This window comes from Aegilops tauschii, chromosome 3 (genome assembly GCF_002575655.3).
Source record: "Aegilops tauschii subsp. strangulata cultivar AL8/78 chromosome 3, Aet v6.0, whole genome shotgun sequence".
NCBI classification, from domain to species: domain Eukaryota; kingdom Viridiplantae; phylum Streptophyta; class Magnoliopsida; order Poales; family Poaceae; genus Aegilops; species Aegilops tauschii.
The window spans coordinates 8962107-8979597 of NC_053037.3; the positions used below are offsets into that span (position 1 = coordinate 8962107).

General features: G+C 48.3%; 1 pseudogene; it reads left to right on the forward strand.

Annotated features, from left to right (window-relative positions):
* Positions 1 to 14276: 14276 nt before the first annotated feature.
* Positions 14277 to 16885, forward strand: LOC109771360 (cytosolic sulfotransferase 5-like; annotated as a pseudogene).
* The last annotated feature ends 606 nt before the right edge of the window (positions 16886 to 17491 follow it).

The following is a 17491-nucleotide window of genomic DNA, read 5'->3' on the forward strand; positions in this document are numbered from 1 at the left end:
TCCCAGCTGCCTCTGGACGACCTGACACAAACGACAACACCACGTCGTCAGTTCGTCACGATGATCGATGGTGGTGGTATTCAGTTTGATGGTGATGCAATAAGAACGAAGAAGAGAAGATGCAGGCTCGCTTACATTGCCCGGTCGCCACCAGGAGTCCGACGAGCACGACGGCGGCCATCATCGCGTGCGCCGGCGTCTTCATCTTGGAAGGTTGTTCACCTCTCTGCTGGATTGACTCAGCTACTGTGCAGCAGGTCTTGATTTATAGTGACGATGGAGCGTGCGTATATGCAGAGTAATTGATTCGGGTGTCGCGGAATTACAGCAGTCCATACTTGCGATCCGTGGATGCAGCAGCGTTTGAATGCGCAAGGAATTACAACACTCCATACGTGCGTTCCGTGGATGCAGCAGAGTTTGAATCCGCGCGCGCAATCCGCGCCGGGCCATCGAATTTCACGTACGGCCCAAGGCTAAATGGACTGGGCATGTGGGCTGTGGCCTACCTCCGCTTCCGAAGCAAGGCGTAGGAGCGGTGCATATTGCCATGCCTTGGGATTTGTTTTGTTTTTTCAGTAGACTCATCTTTTTTTTCCCAGTAGAATCATCTTCTTTTGCTAAAAAAACGTAGACTCATCTTCTCGTTTTTTTTTCGTGTAAGCATCACTATGGTTTAGTAAAGGTTATTAGGTTTTCTAAAAGAAATGTTCTTTTTGCCGGAGAAAATGTTGGTACTAGCATATATATACGGAAGGTGAGGTCAACAATAGATCAGGTCAAATATCACACCAATACATAGAGATAGATCACCACTCATCACAGTGGGAGGAGACGTTCCTGCGACTATGAAGGCATCTGTGACGAATTTGTCAACCTCAAAATGATATGCCGGTTCAGTCTCTCGAAGGTGCTTATAGAGAAAGAGTGTGTACGCGTGCGTTCATAGAGGTGAGTATATGTATGTATGTATAAAGGTCCACGTATGCATTGTGTTCAAAGAAACGCCACGCAGACCAAGAGATTGAGTGCGAACCAACCTGTGGTTGGATGGTTAGAGGGACTGTGGTATCCCTAGCCCACCAGGGTTCAAGTCCTGGTGCTCGCATTATTCCTGGATTAATTTCAGGATTTCCGGCGATGCGCTTTCAGTGGGAGGAGACGTTCCCGTCGACGACGAGGTGCCTACGGTGACTTCATAAATTTCAAGATGACATGCCGGTTCAGTCTCTCGGAGGTGCTCATAGGGGTAGGGTGTGCGTGTGTGCGTGTGTGCGTTCATAGGGGTGAGTGTATGCGCGTATGTATGAGCGCTTGCGTCTGTACTGATGTTCAAAAAAAACCAAGAGATTGAGTAGAACCTTTCAAATGATGAATGTGAGAAGAATTGGGAAGCGTAGAACCCTTCGTCTGGGCCGCATTGTATTATATGGAGAGCATGCCGTGGCTTACAAGGAAGAGATCGATCGAGAGAAAGAGGAGATCGATCCTGGTTCGGTTACGGGAGGTTTAACAGAAGAAGAGATAAGATTACAAAGTTTAAACTACTCTCCTATCTCTATACAATGTATTCTAACATTCCCCCTCATTCTGAACCGAGTGATCTTTACCAAGGTTAAGATTGTTCTTGAATTCATTCAATCTTCCTATAGTAAGAGGTTTTGTGAAGCCATTAGCAAGTTGATCACCAGTTGGTATAAACCGAATATCAAGTAGCTTGCGAGCTACTCTTTCTCTAACAAAGTGAAAATCAACTTCAATATGTTTAGTTCGTGCATGGAAAACAGGATTAGCTGAGAGATAGGTTGCACCAATATTATCACACCATAACCTCACAGCTTGTGGAGCCTTGATCCCAAGCTCATATAACAGAGTCTATATCACTAGTAGAAAACAGGGCTTTGGTTCGGCCAGAAAAGAGCATAAATCCCGGTTGCATTACGAACCGGGACTAATGTGAGCATTAGTCCCGGTTCGAGCGGCTAGGGCACCGTACATGCATTAGTCCCGGTTCAAATGGGACCTTTATTCCCGGTTGGTGCCACAAACCGGGACTAAAGGGTGCGATGCCCATTAGTACCGGTTCGTGGCACCAACCGGTACTAAAGGTTAGACCTTTAGTCCCGGTTCGAGCCACCAACCGGTACTAATGGGGTTTGAGGCATTAGTACCGGTTCATGGCACGAACCGGTACTAAAGGTCTCATTTTCAAACTCTACCGCCCACCCCCTGGATCGCCTTTTCAGTTTTGTAAAAAGCAAAAGAAAATGATAAAAACTTCAAAAATTAAAATCCTTCCAGATGTAGTTATGTTACTACATGTACTAGTTAGGAAAATTTAAAAACTTAAATTTGGACATGTTTTGCAAAAAGTGTAGGGAAAATGTAAAACGGCTATAACTTTTGCATACAATGTCAGAAAAACGTATAATATATCAAAATGTTCAGCACGAAAATCCGCATCCGATTTTGACTGCCTATGGCCTGTTTGCAAATTATTAGAATCCTCAAATTCTAAAAGGAAAAAAAGTTATGCTCAAATTTCAGTTTTTTTTGAATTTTTGTTAAATCTGGTCAAACTATGGTCAAACTACTTATTTAAGAAGTATTAGTGTTATTAAATAATTATTCAAGAATATTAGTGTTACTAAATAATTATTTCAGTTTTTTTGAATTTTGGTCAAATCTGGTCAAACTATGGTCAAACTGTGGTCAAACAATGGTCAAACTAATTATTCAAGAAATATTAGTGTTACTAATTTTTTTTTGAATTTTGGTCAAATCTGGTCAAACTGTGGTCAAACTATGGTCAAACGGGCGGCGCGACACGGTGTGGTGGCCGCCTGCGTGAGGCGGCATAGCGGCGAGCGGCACGGCAGCGACGGTGTTTCGGCACGAGCGGCGGCCTTCCGGATGTGTTTAAGGAAAGTTGGGGCAGAAAAAGTTTCTCCTACAGATCTCATAAAGTGGCCATAACTTTACAGGAAGCCGATCTTCCCGTCAGCCTACAGAAAGGGCCAATTTGACGGGATCTTGTAAAGTTATGGCTACTTTACAGGAACTATTGGAGAGATTTTTTGGGGGGGATGGCAGGGAACCAGAGAGTTTGTTAGAACTCAGCGTCAACCAAACAGACACGTCCCCCTTGTACCCCCTCGCGTCGCCTCCTTGGGCGACGCCAGGGGGCCAAAAAACCCAATGCCGCCAGCCTCCCACGGCCATCCTCCTGCCGCCGCTGCCGCCGGGGAGGTCCGCGGTGGCGGCGGGCCCGATGCGAAGGCGCTAGGGCAGGCGGATCTGCAGCGGAATCCCCTTGAGGCGGCAGGGGCGTCTTTTGTGGTGCGCCCGTGGGCAGCAGGCAGGGCGGCGCCCCTAGCCTGTGCGGCGGCGGGCAACAGTTCAGGACGGCGATGGGCTTCCCTTCATGCATGGATGGTGGCAGCACTCCATGGATGAACCGGTGGATGGCTCTTCCTGAAGATGGGTCGCGGATCTGGCGGGACGCCAGATCCACCGCGGTGTGGTCTTGGCCGGCCGGCGGTGCGTGGAGGGACCGGTGAGGGTATGGAGGATCTCTACCGGAGTACCAGTAGCGGCATACGTCTTCATGGCGAGACTCCACGCGGTTCTAGCCAGCCACGAGATCAGGACGACACGGCTTCCGGTGAACATCGCGCCTGACTACGGTCTTGGCGGACGATGGTGGTGTCTCTGACGTCGTTTCCTTCTCGAGGCATCGTTGTTGCAGGTCACGTCAACCTGAACGGGAGGTTCCGGGGGAAACCCTAGATCTGGGTCTACCGGATCGGACTGTTGGAAATATGCCCTAGAGGCAATAATAAATGGTTATTATTATATTTCTTTGTTCATGGTAATTGTCTATTGTTCATGCTATAATTGTATTGTCCGGAAATCGTAATACATGTGTGAATACATAGACCACAACCTGTCCCTAGTAAGCCTCTAGTTGACTAGCTCGTTGATCAACAGATAGTCATGGTTTCCTGACTATGGACATTGGATGTCATTGATAACGGGATCACATCATTAGGAGAATGATGTGATGGACAAGACCCAATCCTAAGCATAGCATAAAAGATCATGTAGTTTCGTTTGCTAGAGCTTTTCCAATGTCAAGTATCTTTTCCTTAGACCATGAGATCGTGCAACTCCCGGATACCGTAGGAGTGCTTTGGGTGTGCCAAACGTCACAACGTAACTGGGAGACTATAAAGGTGCATTACGGGTATCTCCGAAAGTGTCTGTTGGGTTGGCACGGCTCGCGACTGGGATTTGTCACTCCGTGTGACGGAGAGGTATCTCTGGGCCCACTCGGTAATGCATCATCATAATGAGCTCAATGTGACTAAGGCGTTAGTCACGGGATCATGCATTGCGGTACGAGTAAAGAGACTTGCGGGTAACGAGATTGAACAAGGTATTGGGATACCGACGATCGAATCTCGGGCAAGTAACATACCGATTGACAAAGGGAATTGCATACGGATTGATTGAATCCTCGACACCGTGGTTCATCCGATGAGATCATCGTGGAACATGTGGGAGCCAACATGGGTATCCAGATCCCGCTGTTGGTTATTGACCGGAGAGGCGTCTCGGTCATGTCTGCATGTCTCCCGAACCCGTAGGGTCTACACACTTAAGGTCCGGTGACGCTAGGGTTGTAGAGATATATGTATGCGGAAACCCGAAAGTTGTTTGGAGTCCCGGATGAGATCCCGGACGTCACGAGAGGTTCTGGAATGGTCCGGAGTTGAAGAATTATATATAGGAAGTCAAGTTTCGGCCACCGGAAAAGTTTCGGGGGTTACCGGTATTGTACCGGGACCACCGGAAGGGTCCCGGGGGTCCACCGGGTGGGGCCACCTGTCCCGGAGGGCCCCGTGGGCTGAAAGTGGAAGGGAACCAGCCCTTAGTGGGCTGGGGCGCCCCCATTGGGCCTCCCCCCATGCGCCTAGGGTTGGGAACCCTGGGGGGGGGGGAGCTTCCCCCTTGCCTTTGGGGGCAAGGCACCCCTTTCCACCCCTTGGCCGCCGCCCCCCCAACCCTAGATGGGTTTTGGCCGCCCCCCCCCCCCCCAAGGGGGCCTATATAAAGGGGGGGAGGGAGGGCAGCAACCTATAGCCTTGGGCGCCTCCCTCCTCCCCTGCAACACCTCTCTCTCTCTCGCAGAAGCTCGGCGAAGCCCTGCCGGAGACCCGCTACATCCACCACCACACCGTCGTGCTGTTGGATCTCCATCAACCTCTCCTCCCCCCTTACTGGATCAAGAAGGAGGAGACGTCGCTGCACCGTACGTGTGTTGAACGCGGAGGTGCCGTCCGTTCGGCACTCGGTCATCGGTGATTTGGATCACGGCGAGTACGACTCCGTCATCCACATTCATTGGAACGCTTCCGCTCGCGATCTACAAGGGTATGTAGATGCACTCCTTTCCCCTCGTTGCTAGTAGACTCCATAGATGCATCTAGGTGAACGTAGGAAAATTTTAAAATTACGCTACGATTCCCAACAGTGTCATCATGAGCCAGGTCTATGCGTAGTTACTATGCACGAGTAGAACACAAAGCAGTTGTGGGCGTTGAGTTTGCCTATTCTTCTTGCCGCTACTAGTCTTTTCTTGTTTCGGCGGCATTGTAGGATGAAGCGGCCCGGACCGACCTTACACGTACACTTACGTGAGACAGGTTCCACCGACTGACATGCACTAGATGCATAAGGTGGCTAGCGGGTGTCTGTCTCTCCTACTTTAGTCGAAACGGATTCGATGAAAAGGGTCCTTATGAAGGGTAAATAGAAATTGGCAAATCACGTTGTGGTCATACGTAGGTAAGAAACGTTCTTGCTAGGAACCTACAAACCACGTAAAAAAACTTGCAACAACAATTAGAGGACGTCTAACTTGTTTTTGCAGCAAGTGCTATGTGATGTGATATGGCCAGAAGATGTGATGAATGATATATGTGATGTATGAGATTGATCATATTCTTGTAATAGAAATCACGACTTGCATGTCGATGAGTATGACAACCGGCAGGAGCCATAGGAGTTGTCTTTATTATTTTGTATGACCTGCGTGTCATTGAATAACGCCATGTAAATTACTTTACTTTGTTGCTAAACGCGTTAGCCATAGAAGTAGAAGTAATCGTTGGCGTGACGACTTCATGAAGACACAATGATGGAGATCATGATGATGGAGATCATGGTGTCATGCCGGTGACAAAGATTATCATGGTGCCCCGAAGATGGAGATCAAAGGAGCATAATGATATTGGCCATATCATGTCACTATTTGATTGCATGTGATGTTTATCATGTTTTTGCATCTTATTTGCTTAGAACGACGGTAGCAAGTAGGATGATCCCTTATAATAATTTCAAGAAAGTGTTCACCCTAACTGTGCACCGTTGCGAAGGTTCGTTGTTTCGAAGCACCACGTGATGATCGGATGTGATAGATTCTAACGTTCGAATACAATGGGTGTTGACGAGCCTAGCATGTACAGACATGGCCTCGGAACACACGCAATACACTTAGGTTGACTTGACGAGCCTAGCATGTACAGACATGGCCTCGGAACACGGAGGACCGAAAGGTCGAGCATGAGTCGTATAGAAGATACGATCAACATGGAGATGTTCACCGATCTTGACTAGTCCGTCTCACATGATGATCGGACACGGCCTAGTTAAACTCGGATCATGTTTCACTTAGATGACTAGAGGGATGTCTATCTGAGTGGGAGTTCATAATCAGATGAACTTCATTATCATGAACATAGTCAAAAAGGTATTTGCAAATTATGTCATAGCTTGCGCTTTAGTTCTACTGGTTAAGATATGTTCCTAGAGAAAATTTAGTTGAAAGTTGGTAGTAGCAATTATGCGGACTGGGTCTGTAAACTGAGGATTGTCCTCATTGCTGCACAGAAGGCTTATGTCCTTAATGCACCGCTCGGTGTGCTGAACCTCAGCGTCGTCTGTAGATGTTACAAAACATCTGACATACACGTTTTGATGACTACGTGATAGTTCAGTGCGGTTTAGAATTGAGGCACCAAAGACGTTTTTGAAACGTCGCAGAACATGTGAGATGTTCCGAAGACTGAAATTGGGATTTCAGACCAGTGCCCACGTCAAGAGGTATGAGACCTCTGACAAGTTTCTTAAGCCTGCAAACTAAGGGAGGAAAGCTCAATCGTTGAGCGTGTGCTCAGATTGTTTGAGTGCCACAATCACTTGAATCGAGTGGGAGTTAATCTCCCAGATGAGATAGTGATAGTTCTCCATAGTCACTGCCACCAAGCTAGTAGAGCTTCGTGATGAACTATAACATATCAAGGATAGTTATGATGATCCTTGAGCTATTCGCGATGTTTGACACCGCGAGAGTAGAAATCAAGAAGGAGCATCAATTGTTGATGGTTAGTAAAACCACTAGTTTAAGAAGGGCAAGGGCAAAAGGGATACTTCATGAAACAGCAAGTCGTTTGCTGCTCTAGCGAAGAATCCCAAGGTTGAACCCAAACCCGAGACTAAGTGCTTCTGTAATGAGAGGAACGGACACTGAAGCAGTACTACCCTAGATACTTGGTAGATGAGAAGGCAGGCAAGGTCGACAGTAGTATATTGGATATACGTTATATGAATGTGTACTTTACTAGTACTCCTAGCAGCACCAGGGTATTAGATACCGGTTCGGTTGCTAAGTGTTAGTAACTCGAAATAAAAGCTGCGGAATAAATGGAGACTAGCTAAAGGTGAGATGACGATATGTGTTGGAAGTGTTTCCAAGGTTGATGTGATCAAGCATCGCATGCTCCCTCTACCATCGAGATTTGGTGTTTGCGTTGAACATGATTGGATTATGTTTACCTCAAAACGGTTATTCATTTAAGGAGAATAATGGTTACTCTGTTTATTTGAATAATACCTTCAATGGTCTTGCACCTAAAATGAATCTCGATCGTAGTGATACACATGTTCATGCCAAAAAGATATAAGATAGTAATGATAGTACCACATACTTGTGGCACTGCCACTTGAGTCATATTGGTGTAGAACGCATGAAGAAGCTCCATGTAGGTGGATCTTTGGACTCACTCATTTTTGAAAAGATTGAGACATGCGAACCATGTCTATTGGTATATATGCATGAAGAAACTCCATACAGATGGATCGTTTGGACTCACTTGATTATGAATCACTTGAGACATGCAAATCATACCACATGGGCAAAATGACTGAAAGTCCTCGTTTTCAGTGAGATGGAACAAGAGAGTAACTTATTGGAAGTAATACATTTTGATGTACGTAGTCCAATGAGTGCTGAGGCATGCAGTGGATATCGTTATGTTCTTACTTCACAGATGATTTGAGTAGATGCTGAGTGTATTTACTTGATGAAACACTAGTCTGAATTATTGAAAGGTTCAAGTAATTTCAGAGTGAAGTTGAAGATCATCGTGACAAGAGGATAAAATGTCTGTGATATGATCATAGAGATGAGTATCTGAGATACGAGTTTGGCACACAATTGAGACATTGTGGAAAGTGTTTCACAATTAATACCGCCTGGAACACCATAGTGTGATGGTGTGTCCGAACATCATAACTGCACCCTATTGGATATGGTGCATACCATGATGTTTCTTATCAAATTACCACTATCGTTTATGGGTTAGGCATTAGAGACAACTGCATTCACTTTAAAAGGGGCACCACGCAATTCCGTTGAGATGACACCGTTTATAGAAACCTAAGTTGTCGTTTCTTAAAAGTTTGGGGCTGCGATGCTTCTGTGAAAAAGTTTCAGGCTGATAAGCTCGAACCCAAAGCGGATAAATGCATCTTCATAGAATACCCAAAAACAGTTGGGTATACCTCCTATTTCAGATCTGGAAGCAAAAGTCATTGCTTCTAGAAACGAGTCCTTTCTCGAGGAAAAGTTTCTCTCGAAATAATTGAGTGGGAGGATGGTGGAGACTTGATAAGGTTATTGAACCGTCGCTTCAACTAGTGTGTAGCAGGGCACAGGAAGTTGTTCCTGTGGCACCTACACCAATTGAAGTGGAAGCTTATGATAGTGATCATGAAACTTCGGATCAAGTCACTACCAAACCTCGTACGACGACGAGGATGCGCACTACCTCAGAGTAATGCGTGATCCTGTCTTGGAAGTCATGTTGCTAGACAACAATGAACCTACGAGCTATGGAGAAGCGATGGTGGGCCCATATTCCGACGAATGGCTCGAGGCCGTGAAATCCGAGATAGAATCCATGTATCAGAACAAAGCATGGACTTTGGTGAACTTGCCCGATGATCGGCAAGCCATTGAGATAAATGGATCTTTAAGAAGAAGACGGACATGGACGGTAATGTACCGTCTATGAAGCTCGACTTGTGGCAAAGAGTATTTTCACAAGTTCAAGGAGTTGACTACGATGAGTTTTTCTCATCCGTAGCGATGCTTAGGTCCGTCGGAATCATGTTAGCATTAGCTACATTTATGAAATCTGGCAGATGGATGTCAAAACAAGTTTCCTTACCAGTTTTCATAAGGAAAGGTTGTATGTGATACAATCAGAAAGGTTTTGTCGATCCTAAGGATGCTAAAAGGTATGCTAGCTCCAGCGATCCTTCCATGGATTAGAGCAAGCATCTCGGAGTCAGAATATACGCTTTGATGGAGTGATCAAAGTTTTTGGGTTTATACAAAGTTTGTTAGAAACTTGTATTTACAATAAAGTGAGTGGGAGCGCTACAACATTTCTGATAAGTATATGTGAATGACATATTGTTGATCCGAAATGATGTAAAATTTCTGGAAAGCATAAAGGGTTGTTTGAAAGGAGTTTTTCAAAGGAAGACCTGGATAAAGCTACTTACATATTGGGCATCAAGATCCATAGAGATAGATCAAGACGCCTGATGATACTTTCAAAAGACAGCACACCTTGACATGATTTTGAAAGAGTTCAAAATAGATCAGCAAAGAAGGAGTTCTTGGCTGTGTTACAAGGTGTGAGTATTGAGTGAGACTCAAGACCTGACCACAGCAGAAGATAGAGAAAGGACGAAGGTCGTCCCCTATGCTTTAGACGTAGGCTCTATAGTATGCTATGTTGTGTACCGCACATGTAGTGTGCCTTGCCATGAGTTGGTCAAGAGGGTACAATGGTGATCCGGGAAAGGATCTCATGACAGCGGTCGAACTTATCCTTAGTACCTAGTGGATTAAGGAATTTTCTCGATTATGGAGGTGGAAAGGACTTCGTCGTAAAGGGTTACGTCGATGCGAGCTTTGACACTAATCCGGATGACACTGAGTAGTAAACCGGATTCGTATAGTAGAGCAATTATTTGAAATGGCTCCAAATAGCGCGTGGTAGCATCCACAAAGATGACATAGATATTCGTAAAGCACACGGTTCTGAAAGGTTCAGACCCGTTGACTAATAACCTCTCTCACAAGCATAACATGACCAAACCAGAACACATTGAGTGATAATCACATAGTGATGTGAACTAGATTGTTGACTCTAGTAAACTCTTTAGATGTTGGTCACATGGTGATGTGACCAGTGAGTGTTAATCACATGGTGATGTGAACTAGATTATTGACTCTAGTGCAAGTGGGAGACTGTTGGAAATATGCCCTAGAGGCAATAATAAATGGATATTATTATATTTCTTTGTTCATGGTAATTGTCTATTGTTCATGCTATAATTGTATTATCCGGAAATCGTAATACATGTGTGAATACATAGACCACAACCTGTCCCTAGTAAGCCTATAGTTGACTAGCTCTTTGATCAACAGATAGTCATGGTTTCCTGACTATGGACATTGGATGTCATTGATAACGGGATCACATCATTAGGAGAATGATGTGATGGACAAGACCCAATCGTAAGCATAGCATAAAAGATCGTGTAGTTTCGTTTGCTAGAGCTTTTCCAATGTCAAGTATCTTTTCCTTAGACCATGAGATCGTGCAACTCCCGGATACCGTAGGAGTGCTTTGGGTGTGCCAAACGTCACAACGTAACTGGGTGACTATAAAGGTGCATTACGGGTATCTCCGAAAGTGTCTGTTGGGTTGGCACGGATCGAGACTGGGATTTGTCACTCCGTGTGACGGGGAGGTATCTCTGGGCTCACTCGGTAATGCATCATCATAATGAGCTCAATGTGACTAAGGCGTTAGTCACGGGATCATGCATTGCGGTACGAGTAAAGAGACTTGCCGGTAACGAGATTGAACAAGGTATTGGGATACCGACGATCGAATCTCGGGCAAGTAACATACCGATTGACAAAGGGAATTGCATACGGATTGATTGAATCCTTGACACCGTGGTTCATCCGATGAGATCATCGTGGAACATGTGGGAGCCAACATGGGTATCCAGACCCCGCTGTTGGTTATTGACCGGAGAGGCGTCTCGGTCATGTCTGCATGTCTCCCGAACCCGTAGGGTCTACACACTTAAGGTCCGGTGACGCTAGGGTTGTAGAGATATATGTATGCGGAAACCCGAAAGTTGTTCGGAGTCCCGGATGAGATCCCGGACGTCACGAGAGGTTCCGGAATGGTCCGGAGGTGAAGAATTATATATAGGAAGTCAAGTTTCGGCCACCGGGAAAGTTTCGGGGGTTACCGGTATTGTACCGGGACCACCGGAAGGGTCCCGGGGGTCCACCGGGTGGGGCCACCTGTCCCGGAGGGCCCCGTGGGCTGAAAGTGGAAGGGAACCAGCCCTTAGTGGGCTGGGGCGCCCCCCTTGGGCCTCCCCCCATGCGCCTAGGGTTGGGAACCCTAGGGGGGGAGCTTCCCCCTTGCCTTGGGGGGCAAGGCACCCCTTTCCACCCCTTGGCCGCCGCCCCCCAACCCTAGATGGGTTTTGGCCGCCCCCCCCTCCCAAGGGGGCCTATATAAAGGGGGGAGGGAGGGCAGCAACCTACAGCCTTGGGCGCCTCCCTCCTCCCCTGCAACACCTCTCTCTCTCTCGCAGAAGCTCGGCGAAGCCCTGCCGGAGACCCGCTACATCCACCACCACGCCGTCGTGCTGTTGGATCTCCATCAACCTCTCCTCCCCCCTTGCTGGATCAAGAAGGAGGAGACGTCGCTGCACCGTACGTGTGTTGAACGCGGAGGTGCCGTCCGTTCGGCACTCGGTCATCGGTGATTTGGGTCACGGCGAGTACGACTCCGTAATCCACGTTCATTGGAACGCTTCCGCTCGCGATCTACAAGGGTATGTAGATGCACTCCTTTCCCCTCGTTGCTAGTAGACTCCATAGATGCATCTTGGTGAACGTAGGAAAATTTTAAAATTATGCTACGATTCCCAACACGGACGATGACAATGTTTCGATGTCGTTCTCCCTCCTGGGGGCATCGTTTTGGACCAAGTGCTGGCTGGAGGGGACGAGAGGAGGAGCGGTGTTTCATCTTGTCCATTGATGACGGCGGATCTCGGCGGCGTGGCGCAGTGGAGACTCGGCGCCTGATGAGCAGAGATGGACTCGCGCTGGAGGGTGACGCTGCCTGGCGTCGTGGTGGCGTCGGCGGCAGCTAGACCGGGCAAGGTTGATGCAGCAGTACAACTCTGAAGATGGATTAGTGGCAGGTGGCTCCGGCGGCCTCATATCCGGCAGACGTCCTGGTGTAGGAGCATGTCGGACTGGTGGGTGCCCATACCCGGCAGGCGTCCTGGTTGGGACCTCAAGTCTTAGATGTTAGGTTTGGCTGCGAGGTCTGTTTGGTATTATGCCCATACTTTCAGCGCCCCTTCATCAACTGGATAGGAATAGCGACAGATGTTGCTTAGTCGGTGGCTTTAGCCTTACTGTTGTATGACTTTGTAAGGTCTTGTGTCAATAATTAATAAAATGGCCGTATGCATCGTCCAAATGTAGAGGCCGGGGGTCATCCTCCTTTTCTAAAAAAAATTGAAGAGATTTTTTTACCCAAACTTTCCGTAGATGGTGGTTATTTTAGAGACACTGATGCTGTTGGAGATGCTCTAAGTCAAGTTTCCTAGATTATTATCCTTTTGATTAGAATAATTGTTTATAGTGATTTCTGATGGTGTGTTGTGGTCTAGTTTGTGTGAGAAATTGCCTTGGATACTAAAAAACATTTTATAAGCACGAAGGTAGCTTGAGATCGTTACAAGTTAAGTATGAGACATTTTCTATAGCTCGACCTTGAGTTTCGATCTGTTTGAGCTCACTCTAATATTAGTATAAGTTGAGCTGAGTCTAGGCCACCTCGCGGGGGAGATGAGGTGGACGGTTGCCGAGCCCGCTCCCACGTTTATATAAACGTGGGGCAGGTGAAGGCTCACGGCTTTGCCGAGATTTGACATAGGAAGCCCAACCGTGAAACAACCGTTTCCTCATCTCATATGGGCCCTTGTCAGGTCTTTGCCGAGTTTTTTGTGTGAGTGCTCGCCAAAGGTGTGAGCCCTCGCATTCCCTATTAAAAAATTAAAAGGTCAAAAGATTGCCGAGTTTCCATTTGTGGATACTTAGAAAACATACATCGCCGTCATGACACCGTCCCCAGGCCATTGGCGGGGCCCACTTGTAAAGACACCATAAGTTTCTTTGCGAGGGAACTCGACAAAGGTTGGGCTTTGCCGAGTCCCATTTTCTAGGCACCGGGCAAATGATGTCGTTCGCCGAGTTGGTGCTCACTACCGAGTTCGATGATCGGCGTACTTGTCAGACGTCTTCCACTGCCGAGCTTCCGATAAAAGAACTCGCCAAATCTTGGGAACTCGGTATGCTTGGCGATTCCAATAGTGTTGGTATGAAAAACCAAGCACATATATATTTTGTAATAATACGAACAATTTAACATACTCGAATCTCTAGTCGTGCAACTTGGCTATAGTTGCATCCACGCCCACAATTGTGTGCCCTCTATGATATTCTTGCTGGCACAAATGTGCTCTGTTATTGGCACTTGTATTATATTCGAACAAGCGGCATATGCTACTTGTAGCCCACCCTCCTTTTTATGCGGTTCAGTCGGTCTCCATGAGAACCCATCCACCAAATAGGTATCACATTCATCCACAAATGGACCAATGAGTATTGTGTACACCTGGTTGCACAGCCACCACACACCACAAAAGTTGATGGGGTATCGATCAAGAAGAATATGATGCGTACAATGGTTAATCTACTATTTATGCTACTCTCATGCAGGAGCTAAACCCTGTCCTCGATCCTCAAGACCTCAACTCCTGCCTACGAGTAGTAGCCACACAATGGCACAATATATGCCCTCCCGGGAACACGAAGACGGCGCCGAAGCAAACCAAGAGGTCTACCAACGGTTCACCAACTTGGTGTCCTCCTGGCCGGTCTCCCCGGGCCTCTCCGGCTTCCAGATCTACCGCCACGAAAGCGGTTGGTACACCAGCCTGGCTCCAATGGTGGGCGCCATGGCGCTGACGCATGCTTCACCGCGCGCCCCTCCGATATCGTCGTGGCCACGCTGCCCAAGTCCGGGACGACGTGGATCAAAGCACTTCTCTACTCCACCATGCACAGGAAGGAGCACCCCGTAGACTCCGGCGACCACCCGTTCAACTCCGTCAGCCCACACGAATGCGTCAAGTTCCTGGAGTACCAGCTCTACACGGCGAGCAGGATCCCAGACATCGGCCGGCTCCCGGACCCGAGGCTCTTCGCGACGCACGTCCCATTCGTGTCGCTGCCGAGGTCCGTCCCAGGATCGGGCTGCAAAATCGTCTACGTGTGCCGCGACCCCAAGGACATCCTGGTCTCGCAGTGGAAGTTCTCCAACAAGTTCAGGATCAGGGACGGGCTGGAGCCGCTCTCCGTCGAGGCCGCCGCCGATTTCTTCTGCGACGGCTTGTCACCGGGAGGGCCATACTGGGATCATGTCCTTGGGTATTGGCGCGCGCATATGGCGCACCCCGAGCGGGTGCTATTCTTCCGGTACGAAGACATGATTCGGGACCCTGCGGCTCATGTGAGTAAGCTGGCGGAGTTCGTCGGACGCCCGTTCGACGCGGGGGAGGAGGATGCCGGTACGGTGGACGCCATTGTCAGGCTATGCTCGTTTGAGAACATGACCGGGCTCGGGGCCACCAAGGAAGGCAAGACCGAGCTCGTGGTAGGCGCGGTGGAGAACAACTGGTTCTTCCGGCGCGGCATGGTTGGGGACTGGGAGAACCATCTGCCGCCAGAGACGACACGGAAGATCGACGCCATCACCCACGCCAGGTTCAGGGATTCCGGCCTCCATGTCTAGCTGTCCAGGAGGTTACAGTAAAAACGTTCGTTTGGAAACTCATCTTGAATAAGTTGGAAGTAGTATATCTGCATGTTACTTTAGCCTACACCTACAGTACGTCCTACTCATGACAGTGTATTCCCATGGAGCGTCGATCGCCACAATGAGATGTGCGGCATTTTTCTTAAAAGAGGAATATATTAGTATGAAGAAGGGAGGGGATCGCCCCCGCGTCGCTCCCAGGAGGGGCGACTCGGGCGGATCCCACGAGCGCGCCGCCGCCGCCTTCCTTCTCTGATCCTCCTCCCCTCGCCGCCGCCGAAGGACGCCTCCGGTCTAAGGCCGCGAGGCTAACGGCGGTGGCAGGTCCTCATCCTCCTCGCGCGACTGATGGCGACGGGGGCCCCATCCCTCTCGCGTTGCGGGGTCTCCGGCTGGAGCTTCGTGGCGGCCCTGGACGACATAATCGGTTTGATGCCAAAAGTTGGCATTGCCAAATTTTGGCAACTACCAAATATTGGCTAGAGATTGATTGCTTGCCAATTCTCACTGCCAATCTCACAAAAAGTTGTCAAATGTTGGCAACTTTTGATTTTGCCGAATGTTGGCTTGCCAAATGTTGGTAGCAAACCAATTATGCTCATAGTTTTTACGGCGGAGATGGGCGCCGGGGCAGCGGCCCCGGATTTTCCGGCGACCACGACTGCCGCTGTGGCCGCGATGGCGGCACGGCGTCTATTCGTGGGGCTCGGTGCGGCTCAGCTACTCATCTCCGCGTGGTGCGGGTGGTGGCAGTGGTGCCCGCTAAGATCTCCGGCCTGCTATTGGGAGCCGGCGGGTGATGCGGTCCTTTGGTCCTTTTTGCTCTAAGATGGTGTTCTGCCGGTTGCCGACCCTCATGGATTTGGCCATTGACGAGTTCCGGAGTGCTCCGCTGGAGATCTTCATTGGGTGCTTGACGCCTGTAGATTTCTAGATCGGATGGGATTCGGTCGTGTGCACCCCTATTTCAGTCTGAGTGGTTTCAGGAGGGTGTGACACGAAGCTTTGTTGTCTGTTGACAGTATGGGACACGTCGGTATTTCGATTTTCATGGTGAAGACAATGACAGAGAACGTCACGGTGGCTGAGGTCTGAGGTCTTGTAATAGCGGATCGAGTCTTCGCGGCAATGAGGACTTTGCTTGGTGATTCATGACTCGTGGCAGCGGCATCGGCAAGTGGGGGCGGCAGCACATGCGGAGTACAGGGTCTTAACTTTCAGGGTGAAAACCCAAGGTCTGGCCTTAATTGGTTGTGCCTGGCACTGACCTTGTTGAAGGCATTGTTTTGAGAGCGCGGATCTTCTCCAGGGTGAAAACCTAAGATCTAGGATCGGATGATGACGATGCTTCTGCACTGTTTCCTTCTTGAAGGCGTCGCTTTTGGAGAATTAGGACTTCGGGTGCTGTTTAGGAGGTGGTTCGTGTTGTAGCTACGAGGAATTGATCACTGTTGTGGGATCTTTTTTTTCCTTCTTCTTCTTATTGTTTTTGGATGTGTGCATCCGTAATCTCTTTACGATATTGCGTTGTTGCAGAGCCCGGTGTAAGTGGTATCTTCACGATATTAATATATTCATTTTTTTGAAAAAAATGAAGAAGATATCAATTACACCCGGTCTCTGTATCAATAAGATGCTTGAAAATATCCAGGATGCACACAGCCAAAAAAGTAAATAAAAAAGAAAAAGAAAAAAGAGAAATGACTCTACCAAGGGGATCAATCATCCGCAGTGGCAGCACTCTAACGACCACCTAAGGCAGCACCTGGACTAGAAAGAAGGTTCTCCAAAAGCAACGCCTCCAGGAAGGAAACAATGCACGAGCGTTGTCGTTGCCCGATCAAAGATCGTACGTTTTCAGCCTGAAGAAAGACCGTGTTTCCAAAACAATGCCTTCAATAAGGTCACTGCCAGGCACAAATAACGATGCTTCATCTTTTAGTCAGTTTTTTGGGCGCCGATCCTCTTTGAGTTTGTTCGTCAGGATGGATTAGATGGAGCTCCGATGTAGAATTCTGCTAGCTCCTTGCAGTGGCGAGGTCAGGGTTGATCACACCGTGCGTGCGCTGTGTCGAGATTTGGTGTAAGGTTCTTCAGATCGATTAAAGGGTCTAACGGCAAAGGCTACGGCTTTGTGGCGT